Raw genomic sequence first — 18,179 nt, 5'->3', positions numbered from 1 at the left:
AAAGTCCAAAGGGCAGATAGTTGATAATGGAAGATTATGAGCAGCCTAGAAACTGACGAAGATTAGCTGGAACTCATGAAGATGGAATGAAACCTGTGTCTATCTTATAGACTGTGACCTTGGTGATGAGGGTATCCTGTAGAAGTCAGGGCTCTTATTCATGGAGCTGAACACAAACATAGTTGGCCAAGAGGTCAAAGAAAATAAAAGACGATCAAGGGGGAATGCAGAGCAATTCTGTGTTAGCCTATTGCTCCAAACAATAAATTAAGTGGCTTATAACAGCACACATTTATTATCTCATCATTTTGGGAGTCTTGACATAGTTTACCTGATTTCTTTGTTTCAGAATCTCACAAAGATGTAATCCAGGTATTAGCTAGGTCTGTGGTTTCATCTGATGCTCATATGTGGAAGAATATGCTTCCCCACTCACATGATTGTTGAATGAATTTAGTTTCTTGTTGTAGGACTGAGAGCTTCAGTTTCTTGCTGTCAACCAGAGGCTATCCTCAACCCCCTACACAGTGCCCTCAGTTTCTTGCCAGGTGGGCCAGCAAGAGAAACTACAGCAAGATGGCCACTATAAATTTATGAGACATAACCATGCAATTAAACACATGTAATCATGAACTCCTATCTCTTTTACCATATTCTATTTGTTAGAAAAAAGTCACAGGTCCTCCCCACCCTAAAAGGAAGGGATCACTACACAAGGGCTTGAACACTAGGAGATGGGAATCATGAGGGGTCATCATAGAGTCTGTCTGCCAGTGTACCCCTATTGACCCCCAATGATCCATGCCCCACCATATGCAAAATACATTGACACTCCCCCCAAAGTCTTTAAGAGTCTCATCCCATTACAGCATCTGTGCATAGTCCAGAATCTCAACATCTAAATCAGGTCCAGGTGAGGATGAGACCTCTTAATATGGTGTCTGGCATGTGGTAAAACTTAATCCTGGCTTAATATCAGGTTGAACACATTTTGAGGATCAGATGCAGAATTTTCTAAATTTCCTTAATAAGGTCTAAGGGTGACCATCTCACCTACTTAGGTTTGAGGTACCACAAAGTGGGGCCCTTTGTACTTGATGTAACTTACTCAGTGGCTTGTAGGTAGTAGTGATTCATAATGTTGACCAATTAAGAATCATAAGTAGCCGATTTGTTGATCACAGTCAAAAGACACAGCTGACTTGAAATTATAGCTGTACTTCATCAGTCCATTTTCACTTAATATTCTGTTATATTTTTCTTGCTTGGTTGATGTCTGCTATTTAGTGGCTTTCTTCTCTAAAATTCAAATCCCAGCCAAGGTTTAAATGATGAGAAAACATCATGCTCAGTTGATTCCTCAGAAGTGCCATTAAATTCTATATTTTGAAACATATTTTTCTCTAAAGGTTCTGTGCCTCTTGCTGAAAGAATGTATCAAATTAGTGTAAATTTGTATGAAAAATATCATTTTCAAGCCTTGAAATGTCTTACCCTGATTAGTTTACAAGTTAAAAAGTCAGTGTCTAGAGAGTATCACATATAGGCATGAGTTGCATTCTTCACTAATCATTTATTAACCCCAAGTATATTTACTGGATGCTAACTCTGGGCCAAGGCTTGTGCTGAACCAAAGGGATATGGCAGTAAGTGGATAAGAACTCCTTCCTCATGGAGCTAACATTGTAATAGAGCAGAGGGACAATTAAAAAAAATGAACAAAATAGATCATTTCAAATTGTGATGAAGTATATGAAGGAAACAATAAAATGCACTGAAATAGAGAAAAAATAATACGCAATACTTCTAGAGATGATGGTTGAGAAAGACCACATAAGGACCGATATGCTGAATGAAGCCTCAAGGATATAAAACATGAATCAGGTACTAAATGTGAATGCGCTGGGCATTAGGTTAAAGCTCATGAGACAGGAAGAAAAACATGTGAAAGGCTCCAGGAGCAGGGAAGGTGCTTGACTTGTTCATGGGACCAGGAAAAGAACAGTGGAACAGAGAGGCATTAGAGTATGAGGAGCTGAGTGGGAGAGGGGGCAGGCACTGGATATGCAGGGCCTCATAGGTCATTGTGAAGGGTTTGACCTGAAGCAAAGCAAAGTCATCTTAAGATATTAACCATAAGATCTGCCTGACTTAATTAACATTTAAAAATCACTATCTTTGCCATACGGAGGAAAGTTAGAAAGTTAGAAAGGAAGCTGCGATCATAGACCTATAGCTAGAGCTATGTGACCTAGTGAAAAAAAAATAGAAAGTTTTTATTTTTCTATGGACAGGGCTTGCTGATGGTTTAATGAGGGACAACATAACAGAAAGGTTGGAATTAGAGAGTGAGTCTAGGTTTCTAGCTATGGCAACTGACTGGTGGGGGTGCCTTACACTCTTGAAAAAGATTGATGGACTGGGTGGCTGGTGGGGTGTCAAGTCCTGAGAAAAAATTAAAAGTTCCAGTTAAACATGTTAAACTCAGGAATCATATGAGAAATACACAGGGAGATGTCAAAAAGGCAATTCTATATGCAAAGCTAGGATAGATATCGTAGAAGAAAATTGGGCTGGATATACATTCATATACATCCAGAAGTCACCAGCATAGGGATAGTATTAAATGTTATAGGAACAGATAATATATCTTTGGTTTACTTTTCCTAAGAGCTGTGCTTCCTTCATTTTTGTATGAAATAGCACCTATAGAAAATGATAAAATCTAAAAAGCACATTGTGGTAAGCTTAAGTAAATTGGGGCTACACGGAGTTTGGTAAAAATATGTCTCCTAATTTACTTTTGCAGTATGTAATTATGGTAAGAGTCATAGGTTGGTTTCATTGGGAAAGAAACTTTGAGGTGGAGATTTGCATGCAGGAGGTTTATTGGGGCATGTTTTGGGGATCAATCCCTACAAGGGAGTTAGGAAAACAGAACCGGGCTGAAGGCTAACTGTGATGTGTTAAACTGTGATGTGGTCCGGCAAAAGCCTCAGCCGATCCCACCTATAGAGAGCTCTGGAGCTGGAGGTGCTTCTCAGGGTTTTCCCAAATGGTGGCAAGAGGGTGAAGCCTTTGTATCCCCATATTAACTAGTTATTGGATGCAAATTCTCTCTGGGAAGAGGAAATAACCTTGGCCAAAGGAGCTCCCTTTGGAGAAGGATAGTTTTTAAGGAGGGCCTCAGCTAAGACTCATCAGCAGGCAAGACACCTCACAGGAGAACAGTCTGTGAGGGGGCAGGGAGGTTCTCAGCAGAGAAATAACACACCCGCTAAAATAAAAGCATTAAATACAAAGTATCAGGAAGATATTAATGGGGAATTTGTATAAAACTTCCATATAAAATGTTTTCACATTTTTAATGAGAAGCTTAAGTATGCTTCTCTGGATGTAACTTTTTATATTAGGTTATATACTTGTAATTGTTACATGTAATTGCTTTTTAATAATGATCTCTTCAAATTATTCACAGTCACCCCTGATGAGAAACTATACAGTTAGTGATTAAAATGTTAAATTGTATTCTTTACAACTACAGAAAAATTTTCAAGCATTTAGATTTTATTTATATATTGTAAAATAATTATTTTTTCCATCGACAAGTGTAGTGTTGAATTTTTTCATGAAAATGTGAATGGATTTCAAATACAATTGAACTTTTGCCATGAAAAGAATTTCAAAAGAATGGTGAAGGTTTAATTTGCAGAAAGTGCACCTGTTGTTAGTAGTCGCCTGGTAGCTGGTCTGGTTGTCTCGGAAAGGGCAGCGGTGCACCCTACAACTGCTGTTGAAGCAGGTGCCCATGCGGAAGAGCACATCCTTGGTTGTGCTCAATGTACTGTTAATCACAAAGCCCCACACCAGAGGGACAGTGGGACACACATTCTGAGCCCCATTCCATTGAAATCATCTTCCCAGAGGCCCTAAAAATCTGCTCACCACAGGAAATGAACAAACAGTCCAGGCCACCCCTTGCCCTGAACATGCACTAGAGGACTAAAGGAATTCCCATCTCGTGGCGTGGTTAAAAAGTCACTGAGAACTGAAAACATCATTTACTGTCCCTGTATTAAACAAGACTGGGACAAGACATCAATAAAAAAAGGCAAAAATTAAGTCGATTCTCATTATTTACAGCAGTTATGTTCTAAAATGCCTAAAAACACTGAATTAGTGAATACTGAATTGTTCCAAGGGAAAATACAGAGTTAGGTTTCTGCAAGCCTCTAGTCACTACATTTTTATAGATTGATCAATATATAACCTTATTTTATGTATATTTCTGTTTGAAGATTGTATTCAATGGTATACACACACACACACACACACACACACACACACACACCATTGTGTATATATAGTTGATTCATTAACACTGAACTCACAGCCAACAGCACTGTACCTCATGTCTGAACAAAGTTTTTCTAACACATGCATTTTCTCTGTTAGGCCCATCACAGCCTTGTTGCACTTGGGAACACTAGGCAACAATTTAGCATCATGCTTAGGGGCCATTTTAAAGAGCAAAATCACCAATAAAAAGCACAAAAATGTGAAAAACGTGGCACCAAGTAAGGCACAAAAATGACATTTGTTTATAATATGAGAGCAGAAACAAGAAGACAGAATGTTGCCTGTTCAACGTCAGCTGCTATTCTCACTCCGCACATAGCCACACAAGACCACGAGAGCACAAGAAGTATTGATTGGGGGCTTACAGATAAATTGTAGCTGGTAAGCAAATGTGCAAATGCTGTAACTGTGAATAACGAGAAGCCATGTACTTACTCCTCAAAAATAAAATGTCAGGGGTGCCGCCTGGCTGGCTCAGTCAGTTAAGTGTCCAGCTCTTGATCTCAGCTCAGGTCTCGATCTCAGGGTCACGACCTCAAGTTCCACATTGGGCTCCATGCTGGAGGCGGAGCCTACTTAAATAAATAAATAAATAAATAAATAAATAAATAAATAATAAAATGTCAAATGAGACTAAAACAGTTTCCCATCTAGGCTCCCCTGAAGACCCTCACCTCACTGGGCTCACTAATCCAAAACTATTGTCATAATCTCTGCCCAATCCCAGCCAGTTCACCTTGCAAGATCTCCTTCAGAATCACCCAGTCAAGGCCCTCTAATTTCTTCTATTTTTTTTTTGTTTGTTTTGAGACTCTATAAAGTGGTGTTTTTCCTTAATGCAGTAAGTCTAATAAACTTAGCTTTACTTGATAAACTATTTATTTCTTTGTGATGATCTTTTGATAAGCCTGTAGCCAGCACCATTTTCTTCACAACAGTGTTCCAGGAATATGCAGTCATAGCAAATTTTTCTATGGTATGTGGGACCAGGGACCTCTAACAGCATCTTTAAAATTATTTAAATCTAAATTGAATTGAAAACTATGACATTTCAGTAACTACCCTCCCCACTCCCCCCAGACACACACCTCTCTCAGGGAACAGTCATTCACTGGAACAAGCTATTGACTCTCTTATTCTTTCTCTTTTGGCTTAAGGATGAAGACAATTAAAAATACCTGTGGTGGAAAATTAAAATAGTGCTGAGCAATGGAGGCAATGTACTTAATTACTGTGAGATGGGAGATAGATGGTAAATGATTCTTGTGTCAATTTGAAGACATCAGCACTCATATTTCTCACATGATATGGACTGTGACCTGATCTCAAATTTATTCAATTAAGCCAAGGAGTAAAACTCCAAAATTTTTTTTCTTTTCATATCTGCCAAATCAGCAAGACGTTTTGATTTATTGAGATAATTATTACTATTACCAGCCCAAATTCCAAGGGTCGAGTAAAAGGTGGGGTGATCTCAGAACCCTATATAAAAACTATACTAAGAATATGGACCAAAAACAGAGAGCAAGGGCTCTAGTCCTATTCTAGCACTAACACCAGGCAAGTCACTTGCATTCTTGAGACCTTGGTTACTATGTCCACACCATAAAGAAATACAATTAGATATCACTGAGATTTCTTTCACCTCAGACTTTCTATGATTCATATTGACAGATTATATGACTCTCCTTGTATCCTTGGAGATTGCTTTTTATACATAGCCACATTCCAGAGAAAATGGCCGTGTCTGCTATAGCCTTGTTTTCTCATGGCCTAGGACTATGAAAACTAGAAAATCTGTCATATGCAGGTGTTGATAACTACTCATCATCAATGGGGGGCATGGGCATGTTTCAGAAATAGCTAGAAGTTTTAAGTCTCCTGAGCTTCAGGATACAAAAATATTCCAGTATCTTCAAGCTCAGTAGAATCTCAACAGAATGTCTGGTTTCCTCCGCCCTTGGTTGCAATTAACAAGTGAGTTAACTGAAGCCAAGAGAAGGCAGCCTGAGGTCAGTCACAATGTTAACGTTACTACCAAAGAAATAACTGGTTTTTAGAAAACAAAAAAACAAAAAAACGCTTTAACAACTAAATAATGTGATCATCATCTCATTGGTCTGGCTGTCAGTTGGAGGAGAAAAGTAACAAGATTTTCAGTTAAAGGTAACGAAGACATTTTATTTTGGAGTGGAGGTTTTTGGACAACCAGAGTAAATGATAGTGTAACCCCTAGGGATGTTCCTATATGCATCATCAACATCTCCTGCTTGAGAAGGGTGTAATGAAAGGACTAGCCATTAGGCTTGGAGAAGAAGAGTAAAAGCAAATCTTAGATACCATGTCCAAAGCCAATGTTCATGCCTACTCCTTCTCACAGGTTCCTTGTGTTCTTAGCCAAGTGTGGGGGCCTGACATCTGATCGCTGTGGCACCTTCCCACTCAAGTATAAAAGATCTCTGTATCTTGGATGACACAATTAGTTTTTGGCTTAAGAGCAACTTCTCTGCTCTAAATGGAACGCTGTCATTGGGAGTAAAGTTCTCAATAAAAGATTCTATTAATTTGCAACTGTGCCCAATTTGTGAGTGTTTTGTGCCAGTTTAAACAAACAGAGAAAATCAAAGGGAAATGCCACCCAAAAAAGAGATTTCTGCTAACGGCGCCAATAGAGCATCTCAAATAGATATGGAAGGCTAAATGCCAGAGACAGGTTGCAAACATTCAGCAGCAGCTTTAAGGGCCCCTGGTGTTCATTTAAATTATGCCATGCAGCGAAATGCAATCACTTTCCATGCACAGACCTGTGTAGCACCAAAGCTGGATCCTTACTTTCAGCGTTAGACGTGGAAGAGGAAGCTTTACCCTCAGGGCACTTACCTGCAACATAGGGCGGCTTCCCACTCGGTGGAGAGTCTATCTTAACCAGTTCACAAGGATGATTCCCTTCCTTCCATCTTGTCTGTATGTCCTGGATTCTGAGAGAGACATAACTTTATTTAGCTAAATCACTCTGGATTTTAATAACTATCTGGGTGTTTGTGGTTTTTAGTTTAGTTTTGTTTTCTTCTTCCTCTCCATTTTTTCTACACTGTCATTTGCTTCCCACTTCCCCATTAGACAATCACAGGGAAGCTGGAGAGATCCCATCTGTGCTTTTCAGGGGGCGAAATCTAACAGCCCTGGGACAGGTGGAGCAGGCAGCAGGAAGGTGACCCCAGGCGCGCAGCAGGTGGGGTGAGCGGCACAGGAAATGAGCGGGCAGCAGGCAGTCTGAAGGGCAGCAAATCAAGCAGAGGTTAGCAGGTAAGAAGGGAGACAGGAGGGCAGACCAGGCATGTGACCAATGGGGAGGGAAAAACAGAAGGCAATTAGCCAGGGGGAGAGGGCAGATGGAGGGCATCTGCTGACAATTACCAGGGGAAAGGGTAGCAGGAGGGTAATAATAGGAGGCAGTTCTGAGGGGCAAGAGGACATTAGGCAGGTGACATGCAACAGCAGTGAGAACACCGGGCATGCCTTAGCTGGGAGAGAGCATTGAACGAAGAACCTTCCTATCCTTGGAGCAGGACCAAGCAATTAGTGGGGCAACAGGCAACCAAGTGGTATATTCCAAAAATAAGTGGCCTCCAAGGTCTGGGGCTCTGTTTCAAGTTCCCGCTCCAGGAAATATTGCAATTGTATGCATTGATCCATTCTCTGAGGGACCTCAAAAAAGCGCTGTCTGTTGACAATAACAGAGAAAGCCGAGGCTAACTGCACAGCAGACCACTAGCCTATCAGGTAAAATTTTAAGGAAAGGGGGAAATAAAGAGAAATTCCATTTTCTAGGTGTTCTTCAGGGGTCAGGCTCTGTCAAACACCTCATATATATCTTATCCAATCCCACAGCCACTCTTTCATGTTGCTGGTACTGTGTTTGTTTTTAAATCAAGAAAATCGAGGTTAAGAGACAATGTGGAGCTGGCCCGGGATCACAGAGGTGGTAAGTGGGAGCTGTGATTTCCACTTGAACCTCCCTGAAACTCCAACTCTTCCGTCTTTTATAACACAGTGGGTCTCAAAGATGGAAAGCTCTCTTTTGACTCCTAGCAAATGGTGTGTCTTCATCCTTAAAGAAAAAGGCTTTGATTTTTGTTAAATATACATTTCTTCAAGAAAATACATATTACAAAATAGTGTTTCTCAGATTTGAATCATGTACAGACTCTCATTAAAGATACAAAAAGCCTGGCTTATCCTCATATTCCAGAGGCCCTAGTTTGGGTGGTAGCACTAGAAACTGTAAATAGGATGTTCAGCAGCTCAATATGAAAAGTAGCCTCTTTGAAACATACTGTATTGGAGATCTCTGTATCACCAGTCTCTCTCTTCTGCATGCTCATTGAGCCTTTGTATTGGTTAGGATGCTTTCACCTGCAATTCACAGAAAGCCCTAGTCCAGACTGACAGGACTATTAGGACGTTTATTTGGCATCACAAGAAGTTCCGAGGCGGAGAAGGATCCAGCAGCTCTCTTACTGTTTTCTTGCTCTGCTCTATTCCACAGTGCCCTCCGCCCTAGCCCAGCAGCAGGGTGGCCCCAGAAGCTCCAGGTGTTACACCCAGTAGTGGTTTGTGCTGGGGAGAGACAAAGAATTGTCATATCTGTGTCTCTTTCTTAGGAGTGAAGAAAGGGACTCAGCAACCCCTTCACCCAAGCACACTTCTCCATACAACTCATTGACCAAAAATAATTATACGGCGGTTCCAAACCAGTTACCTGGAAGAGGAATGGGATTATCATGATGGATAATCTTATCAGGATCCACTCTTCCTCTGAGCTATATCCTGAAAAAAGGAGATACCTGAACATAAGGAACATTCTTTTAGAAATGAGGGGAAAGATGGATGCTGGATAGGCAACTAAGAGTCTCTGCTCTAGTCCTCAATTAATGATAATTGAAAAAACAAATGACTAAATGTGAATGATCTCTGAGCAGGTTTGACTGGGAAAGGGAATGAACGCACTGGATAGGAATTGTTTCTGGATCATTACTCATCCCACAGTGGCAATGTGACCTTGAACAAATCACTTCATTTCCTAAGCCTTGGTTTCCTCATTTTAAAGTGGAGAATACCTGCCCCATTTAACTCACAGGTTGTTATGAGAATTAAATATATATGTGTAAATGCTTTGTGTATGACAAAGGGCTATGTAAATGTGAGGCATTGTTATTATTAATATTCAGAATTTAATCAACCCAGTTATTCTGTCAGTGAGAAAATATTATTTTTGATAAGCAAAGTACAGTTTAAATGTGAGCCATGGAGATCATGGAAAAAAGTAGCATCTAGGAAATACATAATACAGAGGTATCAAAATATTGCATGTCTAAGACTATGTCATATATCCTTAAAAGAACAACACCAAGAAACTTAAATAGTGTCAGAAAATTGGATATATATTAGAAAAAATAAAGTTAGGTTCCTATACCATATTTAAAAACAAATTGGCAATAGAATAAAGATCAAAATATGGAGGGCGCCTGGGTGGCTCACTTGGTTAAACGACTGCCTTCGGCTCAGGTCACGATCCTGGAGTCCCGGGATCGAGTCCCGCATCGGGCTTCCTGCTCGGCAGGGAGTCTGCTTCTCCCTCTGACCCTCTTCCCTCTCGTGCTTTCTATCTCTCATTCTCTTTCTCTCTCAAATAAATAAATAAGGATCTTTAAAAAAAAAAGATCAAAATATGGAAATCTTTTAAATATTAGAGAATCTCAGGGTGGGAAGGACTTTCCCAATTAAGTTTCAAAATCCTGAGGCCATGAAAAAAAAAAAGATTGATGTAATTGAATGCATGAAATTTTAAACATCTCACTGTAAAATATATCAGAAGCAAAAAAACAAAGGAAATGACAATCTAGGATAAAATGTTTGTAATATTTATGACACATAAAGTATTAATATCCATGAAATACTTTTGAAGTAAACTAAAAAGCAATCGAATATAATACTGCAACATTTTTGTTAAGAGTATTAATTTCCAATAAAATATAAAATGACTTGTTCATTCTAGGAAAAACACAAAAAAAGTTTAAAATTAAAATGAAATCATAACATAACACCATTTGCCCACTATTGGTAAAACAATTTGGAGGCTGAGAACCTATGAAACAAGTACAGTGTAGGGAAGGACAAATTCTGCCATGTGGGTGGGGTAGAAACTTGTTTAACTATTTTGGAAGGCAATTTGTCAGGGTGTAAAAAAACTTAAGTGCTCAGAGTCTTTGATTCAGCAGCTTACATTCTAACGATCTATTCTGCATAAAGTATTCACGATGTACACAAGAATGTACATAGCCACAATTCATGTAGTTGTGGAAACCTTAAAATACTTAATACCTACTGACAGGATATTGGTCAAGTAAATGGCAGAAAAGACATATCATTTGATGTTCCCATTAAAAATATTATGGTAGATTTCCATGTAGTAATACAAAAAGATGTCCAAAATGTATGGCCAAGTGACAAAAGCAAATTAGAGAACATTGTGTGTCAAATATACTAAAAAAATTAATACATATAAATACATGTATACATATATGACTGTTTCATACTATATATGTTCATATATTTTTTAAAATACCGACATATATTTGCCTATACACATGCTCACTCTCCTGCTTTCACTCTCTTTCTCTCTCTCTCTCTCTCACACACACCATACACACAGCCAAAGATATATAGTCAAAGATTCCAGAGTCCAGAGTGAGAAGCATGATGCAATATTCTGAAATAGGGAGGTGTTTCTAAAGGAAATAAATGTAGATTTTACACTTTGGTTTGATAACTCTTTCAGTTCTTACCTGCTCCTCCATGGACATTGGCTGATTCCACCTCCTCTGGCCCTGAATCTAACTATAACTCCAGAATGACACATTATCTTTTCATTTTCTGATGTTCAGTTTCCAGACCCTGCTCTCAAAAACCCCATCTCTTAGACTACTACATTTCAGGATGGTACGACTCTCTCAGGAATGCACCTATTCTATATGGTAGCCACTAGTCAGATGTGGCTTGAAATGTGACTAGTAGACATAAGTAGTAATTTCTCTGACATTGTCCATAGCAACATTTTTCTAGTTATGTCTCCTAAGGCAAGGAAACAAAAGCAAACAGCAACAACAACAACAAATCCACAACTATTGGGGCTATAACAAAATAAAATGTTTTGCACGGCAAAGGAAACCATCAACAAAATAAAAAGGCAACCTACTGAGTGGGAGGAGATATTTGCAAATGATATCTCTGATAAGGGGTTAATATCCAAAACATATAACAAACTCATATAACTCAACACCAAAAGAATCTGATTAAAAAATGGGCAGAGGACCTGAATAGACATTTTTCTAAAAAAGACATACAAATGGCCAACAGACACATGAAAAGATGCTCAACATCACTCACGATCAGGGAAATGCAAATCAAAACCACAACGAGGTATCACCTTACACTGTATTACTACACCATGTAGTAATACAAAAAGATGTCCAAAATTTATGGTCAAGTGACAAAAACAAATTAGAGAACCTAGGTAATCTATGTTCATATATTTTTTAAAATACCGACATACATTTGCCTATACACATGCTCACTCTCCTGCTTTCACTCACTTGCTCTCTCTCTCTCTCTCTCTCTCTCTCTCTCTCTCACACACACACACACACTCAAAGTGAATAGTATCAAAAAGACAAAAAATAACAACTGTTGAATGAGGATGTGGAAAAAAAAAACCCTCATGCACTGTTGGTGGGAATGTAAATTAGTAAAGCCACTGTAGAAAAGAGTATGGAGTTTCCTCCAAAAAATTAAAAATAGAGGGCGCCTGGGTGGCTCAGTCGTTAAGCATCTGCCTTCAGCTCAGGTCATGATCCCAGGGTCCTGGGATCGAGCCCCGCATCAGTCTCCCTGTTCTGCGGAAAGCCTACTTCTCCCTCTCCCACTCCCCCTGCTTGTGTTCCCTCTCTCGCTGTGTGTCTCTCTTCAAATAAATAAAATCTTTAAAAAAAATTAAAAATAGAAATACATATTATCCAACAATTTCACTATTTGGGCATTTACCCTAAGAAAACAAAAACATTGGTTTGAAAAGATATATACACCCCTAAGTTTATTGCAGCCTTATTTACAATAGCTAAGATATGGAAGCAACCTAAATATCCCTTGAGAGATGAATAGATAAAGAAGATGTGGGGTGTGTGTGTGTGTGTATGTGTGTGTGTGATGGAATATTATGCAGCCACAAAAAAAGAATGAGATCTTGCCATTTATGACAACATGGATGGATCTAGTAGGTATTATGCTAAGTGAACTAGGTCAGACTGAGAAAAAATAATACCATATGATTTCACTCACGTGCATGTGGAATCTAAAAAACCCAACAAATGAATAATCAAACAAAAAGCAGAACCAGACCTATAAATACAGAGAACAAACTAATGGTTGCCAGAGGGTAGAGAAGTGAGAGGATGAGCAAAATGGGTTAAGGGAAGTGGGAGATACAAGCTCACAGTTATGGAATGAAAAAGTAACGGGAATAAAAAGTACAGCATAGGGAATATAGTCCATGGTATTGTAATAATGTTGTATAGTGACAGATGGCCCTTGTAGTAATGTATAGAGATGCTGAATCACTATGTTGTATGCCTGAAAATAATGTAACATTGTGTGTCAAATATACTAAAAAAATTAATACATATAAATACATGTATACATATATGACTGTTTCATACTTCAGTTTGCTGGCTCTCAGAAGGAATATGTTATTAATTAATAGCCATAATTTTGAGATATACTTTTTGCTTTGGTTATTGTAATATTTCACCCCACTTTATGCTTCTAAGATCTAAATCATAATAAGTAATAATACTGGAAATAAAATAGTGCCTTGGTTTGGAAGGAAAAAAATATGTAACTAGTGAAAACTGAGATATGCTGTAAGTATAAAATACTTGCCATATTTCAAAGACTTAGTATGAAGAAAATAAAGTATCTCATTAATAATTACATACTGACTACATGTAGAAATGACATTTTGGACATATTGGGTTAAACAAAATATATATTAAAATTAATTTTACAAGTTTGTTTTTTAATCTGTTTCTTAATGTGACTACTAGAAAATTTGAAATTATACATGTAGCTTATATTTGTAACTCACTACTATAATGGCAGATATGTGTTATCATACTTAGCAAAACCCACGGAAAGTACACCAGAAGTGAGCCCTGATGTAAACTGTAGACTCTGGAATTTGCCAATGTAGATTCATCATCAGTGTAAAAAATGCACTGCTGTGGTATAGGACGTTGATAGTCAGGGAGGTTGTAAATAGGTGGGAACTACAGATATATGGGAATTCTCTGTATTTTCCACTAAATTTTGCCATGAACCTAAAGCTGCTCTATGAAATAATAATTATTAAATTAAAAACACAAATAAAAACAGAAAACAGAAAAACTGCTCCAGCCAGGATTGAGTAACACACACCAGATTTATCCTACCCAAAACAACTAAAAACTGCATATAATATAGGAATCAATGATTTTGAAGATACTGAACATCAGGCATTGAAGGACATAGACCCCTGAGTGAATGAAAACAAACAGATGTGCCAAATGCTCTTCCCAACTTATTGCCTGCATAGAGTCTCCAGGCTATGATGCAAAAACAGTACAAGTTTGTGACATTTTTTATAAGGGATGCTTATAAAACTCCCTAATCCTTCAGTTCTCTCAATTCAACTAGAATGAATGACAGTTCAACCAGAGAGGGACTGGCTGAGAAAACAAGCTTTGCTATCACTTACGGAGGAGGTTTCTACACATCCAAAAAACTCAGTGAACCCCGAGTAAGATAAATCAAAGAGAATCACACATTACAGTTAAACTGTTGAAAGTCAAAGACAATGAGAAAATTTTGAAAGCACCAGGGGTGGGGGGGAAACATTGTATACAGTAATACAAGAATACAATTAATGGCTGAATTCACACCAGAAATAATGGAGGCCAGGAGGAAGTGCAATGACAGAAGTGTTTGAATAAAATTTCAACCAAGATTCTATATTCAGCAAAACTATTCAAAAATAAGATGAAATAAAGACATTCTCAGATAAACGAAGACTCAGAGAATTCATTGCTAACAGTTCTGCTTGTAAGAAATACTAAAGGAAACCTTTCAGGCTGAAAGAAAGTAATGCTAGACAGTATCTCTTATCCACAGAAGAAGTGCAGAGAGCCAGAAAGAATAAATAGATGTGTAAATACAAAAATCTATTCAAATATATTTTAATCAAAATATATCAAAATAAAATTATTTCATTTAAAAAAATATGTTTGTATAAAAACCATAACATCATATTGTTGGAATTATAACATATATATGCAATATATTACAATAATAACACAAAGAGGGAGAGAAAAGGATCTATAGTGAAGCAAAGATACTTTATTTTACTGAGATCACATTTGTAGAATTTTTTTTTTAAGATTTTATTTATTCATTAGAGATACAAGAGAGAGGGAGAGAGAGAGAGCATGAGCAGGGGGAGAGGCGAGTGAGAGGAAGAAGCAGGCTCCCTGCTGAGCTAGAAGCCCGATGTGGGGCTCGATCCCAGGACTCTGGGATCATGACCTGAGCCAAAGGCAGAAGCTTAACCATCTGAGCCACCCAGGCAACCCCCACATTTGTAGTATTCTAAAGTAGATTGTAATCCTTAAAGCAACCACTAGGAAAATTACTTGAAATAATAATGCAATCAAAAGAGAAAGTAAAATGGTAAAGTATAAAAAATATTTATTTAACACAGAGATAGTGGTAAAAGAAAAACAGTGGAACATTAGAAAAAGAAAAGAAAAATGAAAAGTGAAAAGCAAGACAGCTAGTCATAAAGCCAACCACAGCAATAGTTATATGAAATGTAAATGGACTAAATACAACAAAAGGCAGAGATTGTCAGATTGAACAAAACAAGACCTAACCATGTGCTCTCTATGAGACACATCTTACATTCAAAAACACAAATAAATAAAAAGTAAAAAGATCTAAAAAAGGTAAAACATGAAATCAGTAACTATGACAGCTGTAGCCATAGTAAGACTATACAAATAGACTTTAATACAAGAAATATTATTAGAGAAGAAAATATTTATTTCATAATAATAAAAAGTGTAAATTCATCAATCAGTAAGATATAACAGTTCTAAATATTTATACACTTAACCACAGTACCCCAAAATACATGAAGCAAAATTTTGTAGAATTGAAAGTAGAATCAGACAATTCAAAAATAACAGTTTTAAATTAAAAAAACTCTCAGTTATGAATAGAATAACTACACAAAAGATTAACAAGGACTTGAATAACACTATAAAACCAAGACTTCACAGATATCTGTAGAATAGTATACCTAGCAACAGCAGAATACACATCTTCTTAAATGAACATGGAGCAGTCTCCAGGATAGACTATAATTTATGCCATTAAAAAAAAATCTCAATAAAGGACTGAAATCATACAAAGTGTATTCTCCAACTACAGTGGAATCAGATTAGAAATTAGTAACAGAAAGAATCTTGGAAACTTATAAATATATGGAAATTGATCAACACCCTCTTACATAACCAATAGGTCAAAGAATAAATCACAAGAAAAATTAGATTGAAAACAAAAACATGACATGTCTAAATTTAGAAGATGTAGCTATAGCAGTGGTTAGAGGAAATGTATAGTTTTAAGTCCCTATATCAGAAAAGAAAAGTCTGAAATCAACAGCTTAAATTTCCACCTTGAGAAACTGGAAAATGAAGAACAAATTAACAACAAAACAGATTGAAGGAGGAAATAATAAGGAAATTATAAAGATTAGAATAAAAATAATGAAATAATAGAAAAAAATAAAAATAAAAATTTATTCTTTTTAAGAAAATCAACAAAGTTGATAAACATTAATCTAATGATTAAATAAGAAAATAAGACAGCAGATAAAATTCCCAAAATTGGAAAAGAAAGCAAGAATATCACTACCAAAACATTCAAAATTAAACATTTTAAAAGAATGTTGTGAACTACTTTATGAACAATCTAGACAATGTAGACAAAATATACCTTTATTTGTAAACCCTAAAGCAATCATTACAAAAATAACTCAAAAAATTTAAAAAATCAACAAGAATTAAATAGTCTACTAAACATTTATTTATTTAACACAAAGGAAGGTAATAAAGGAGAAACAACATTTTTTTTAAATGACAAAAATAGAAAACAAACTACAAAATTACCAAAATTGGCTCAAGAAGAATTAGACATTGTTAAGAGAACTGTAATAACAAAAAAATAATGTTTTTATTTAATCATAATTAAAATTTCCCCACCATAAAAAGCTCAGGCTCATATGGCTTCACTGGTAGATTTTAACAAACTTCCAGAAATTAGAAGGAAAAAAGAATGCTTCCTAGCTCATCTTATGAAGGTAGCATAATCCTGAAATGTAAGCCAGATAAAGACATCAAAAGAAAATAACAGGTTAATTTAGACATGAGATACTCTTTAACAAAAGATTAGCAAACAAAATCCTGCAATATAAGAAAAGAATTATGCACCATGGTTTAGTCAGATATATTTTGGAATGCACAATAGTTTAACATCCAAAAATCAATTAATGTAATACACTATGTTAGTAAAGGGCATAATCCATGTGAACATCTTAATAGAGACACACACGCACTAGCTAACAAGATCAAACACCCATTTATGATAAAAACTTTCAACAAACTAGGGAAAGAATGGAACTTCCTCATCCTGATAAAGTAGACCTTTAAAAAAAACCTACAGTTAAAATACTCTTTATTAGTGGAAGACAATTCTTTCCCACTTGAGATCAAGAATAAGACCAGGATCCTGTTCTCACTCACTACTTCTATTCAAAATTATCCTTGAGTTTCTAGCAAGTGTAATAAAGCTAAATAAAAAGAAATAAAACACATCCGGATTTAAAAAGAAGAAATAAAATTGCCTTTATTTGCTGTTGACATAATTGTCTCTGTAGAAATCCCACAGAATCTACCAAAAACAGAAACAAACAAAAAAACCACTACTATCATTAACAAATTATTTTGTCATAGTTGTAGGGTAAAAGAACGGTAATCAAAAACAACTTTACTAATCTATATGATAGCAATAAACAACTAGAAACTAAAATTTTAAAAAACTATTTTTAATAGCATAAAAATATGTCAATCTAGGAGAACACCTGGCATATGTGAAAGACCTACAAATTAATAACTAGAATATATAGCTGAAATAAATTAACAAAGACCTAAATAAATGGAGATACATACCATTTTCATGGGTTGAAAAATTCAAATGTTATTGTTAAGATGTTAATTCTTCTAAACTAATCTATATACTCAGTGCAATCCCAATCAAAATCCTGGCAGGCTTTATTTTTGAAATGACAAATTGATTTTAAAATTCATATGTAAATGCAAGGTTCTTAGAATAATCAAAATTACTTTGAAATAAAGTAGAAGAACAAAACAGGGAAACTTACCTGACTTCAAGAATTTAAGACAGTGAGGTATTAGCAAGACAGAAAAAAATAAATCAATGGAAAAAAAGTCAAGAAATATATACAGATGCAATTAATTTTCGAGAAACATGCAAAGGAAATTCAGTAGAGGAATGACAGTGTTTTTAAAAAATGGTGCTGGATCAACTGGATATCTGTACATAAAATTATGAACCTTTATCCATACCTTGATCCATATAAAATATATGTG

Source organism: Eumetopias jubatus, unplaced genomic scaffold, assembly GCF_037043125.1.
Source record: "Eumetopias jubatus isolate StellerSeaLion01/CBP00866 unplaced genomic scaffold, mEumJub1_p1.0 scaffold_16, whole genome shotgun sequence".
NCBI lineage: Eukaryota > Metazoa > Chordata > Mammalia > Carnivora > Otariidae > Eumetopias > Eumetopias jubatus.
This window is presented reverse-complemented; position numbering follows the sequence as displayed.